This window comes from Pteropus vampyrus, unplaced genomic scaffold (assembly GCF_000151845.1).
Source record: "Pteropus vampyrus isolate Shadow unplaced genomic scaffold, Pvam_2.0 Scaffold164, whole genome shotgun sequence".
NCBI lineage: Eukaryota > Metazoa > Chordata > Mammalia > Chiroptera > Pteropodidae > Pteropus > Pteropus vampyrus.
In genome coordinates this window covers 1533207-1535978 of record NW_011888945.1, presented here as the reverse complement: position 1 = coordinate 1535978, position 2772 = coordinate 1533207, and positions in this window count along the sequence as shown.

The following is a 2772-nucleotide window of genomic DNA, read 5'->3' as shown; positions in this document are numbered from 1 at the left end:
CATGAGTGAGCTGTTTCTGGGTGCGCTTCCCATTTTGTTCAAAGAGCAGAGAAATCCATTTCTTGGGGTTCTCGGCTTGTAGCAGAAAGCGGCCTGGGTCAGGGCCCGGGCCTGGCTCTGTGTGTACCAGCCCTGCCTGCTGGGAGCTGTAAACCTCTCAGGCCTCAGTTTCATTCCCTGCTCTGCTGCCCTCCGTCCTGACTCCGAGGTTAAAGGAGGAACAGATGGGGTGCAAATGACAGAGGATGAGAGACCTTCGTCTGGGTCGGTCAGTGAGAGGCTGGGCGGTGGCGGGGGGACAGGACGGAATTCGTGCACACCCAGCATCGGGGGCGTGCCAAGTGAGACCCCATTCTGGAATGACAAGCAGGACTCTCACGCACTTTCCATTCAGTGGGACCAGGAGGAACCAGGTAACGTCGTGATATCTAAGTGCCTCAAGGGTGACAGAAAGTCAATGCAATTCAGGTGACCTTCGCGCTCACCATGCAATTTCCACAAACCGAACCAAACAGACCTCTGAAACATCTCGAGTGCGCCTGGCACTACCTCCCTTCTCATCGTATCTCCCCCACAATCCACTGAGATAAATGGAGTTCCTCGAGGAAAGATTTTTCATTTTGAGCCTTTTCAGACCTCCTGAGCAGAGACGATTTATACAGCATCGTCAGAGGTTAAGGAATAGCTTCCAAGCCTTGAATGGAAACAGAAAGTGTATCTATTTACTTGGAGAGCTTCCTCTCCAACTCCTTCGCAAGAGGCACCAATAACGCCGCGGAACAAAGGCCTCCACGCCAGTCGAAGTAGCCCCAAAGCAGAAGGCCGTGTGATTCACCGTGAGTCAAGGTCTTCTCGCGATTGTGTAAAGGACTCGGTAATGATGATAAAGCACTCAGAAGGTAACGATGCACTTAAATGCACACACGAAGCGCTTTTATTTTTTTTCTTTTTCCACAAAGAGAAAACTGAAGTGGGCAGCTTCAGTGAAACGTACACCTCTGTCCCTAACTTATGCTGAGTGGTGGCGTCGCTGGAGGCATTATCGCCAACAAAAGATTCTTTTAGAGCCTGAGCAGACCTTGGCTTCTTGCTTTCTCTTACTCGGGAAGGCATTTCTGTTAATGTGCTTCTCGGAGAGAGAGACCCTCCGCCAGCGTCCGCAAGATGTGGGCGTTTGGCTCGGAACTCGCAGACTGGGGAGGTGGGGACCAGTGTGGTGGTGCGGGGTGGCGGGACGGGGGAAGCGAGCTGGAATCCTCTTCGGGAGAGAAGGGGTCTGGTTTGGGGGGTGTAAGTGTGCAGATGGAAACCTAGTGAGCCACACAGGATTGGACATGTATCGATTAGCTATGGCTACAAAAGCCTATGTAACAAACGCCCCCAAACGTGGTGGTTTGAAACATCGGTTATTTTGGGCTCGGCTGGGTAGCTCTGCTTCACTGTGGCCCTGGCAGTGAGTGGGGTGGATCTACTCCATGTGTGTTGTTCCTAGGGCCTCGGGCAGCAACGCCCCAGAAGAGCTTCTTATGGCCACGGCAGAGGCGCCAGACATGGTCTCTTAAGGCTTACGTTTGGAACTAGCCAAGTCACTCCTGGCCCTATGCCACTGTCCAAAGAGAGTCACGCAGCCTAGCCCGAAGTCAATGGGTGGGGGAGACACTCTGCCCATGATGAGGCCATGGCACACGGGTGAGTGAACGTGGGGTGAGGTGAAGAACCAACCCCACACGAAATAACGCCTACCACGCACTGTGTACCTACGCTGGTCTCGTATATGCACCTTCTCATTTTTCTTCTCAGCAGTTGTAGAAATTAGGAATTATCATCCCCACTTTAGAGATGAAGTTTGGCGAGGTAGGGTAACCTGAACAAGCTAACACAGCAGAGTTGAGGTTAAAACCCAGGTCGCCCCACTTCAAAACCCAGATTCTTCCAGTCTTGCCAGGATTTTTCCTCATCTGAGAAATGCGGCTAAAATCCCATTTCCTGTCTCCCTTCATTAGTCTGCATGAGGCTCAGACAGGACGATGTGTTGGAAATTGCTTTTGAACCTCAAAGCACCACATAAATATGAGACTCTACCATTTAATATTACCAAAGCAGCCGTATTATTAATATGGGGTTCGAGGGAGGATGCCCCAGTCCTAGTCCCGGTTCACCTGGTGAGTAATGTATTCAAGTCCTCTTTCTCCCGTGGACCCTGTTCTTCTCACTTTAAAGAAGGGATATGCATTCTCCCTTCATTTATGAAATGGTAGAGTTTTGAGTGCCCGTGGACACTGGACGGGAGGCTTGGAATATCACAGGCCCAGGGCACAGATGGGGGATAGTGCCAGGGAGTGGGCTGCCCGGTGACCACAGGTGAGTAAGAGTCTTGGCTGGAGGCAGGGGGAGGAGATGGAGAGAAGCACAGAGCCTGCTGGGAGAGAAGCGATGTGACAACATCGTGAAAAGACCGTGAGAAACACGAGTTACATCATTATTCCGAGCAGGTGTTTCACCTGCAGAAAGCGGCCCAGAGCACTGATTCCCACTCGAGAATTCATCTTGTCATCTGTCCATCTATCCATCCAACCACCCAACTAACCATCTGTCTATCCATCATCCATCCAATGAGCTATCCATTCATCATCCGTCCATCTATCCCTCCAACATATTCATTTTTTCAACTTATATTTCTTGAGCATTGATAATAAGAAATACAATGAGCACGAGGAAAAGTGAACAAAACGAAGAAGTGGACGAGCAGTCGCGTTTTCAAAGCACCTACTA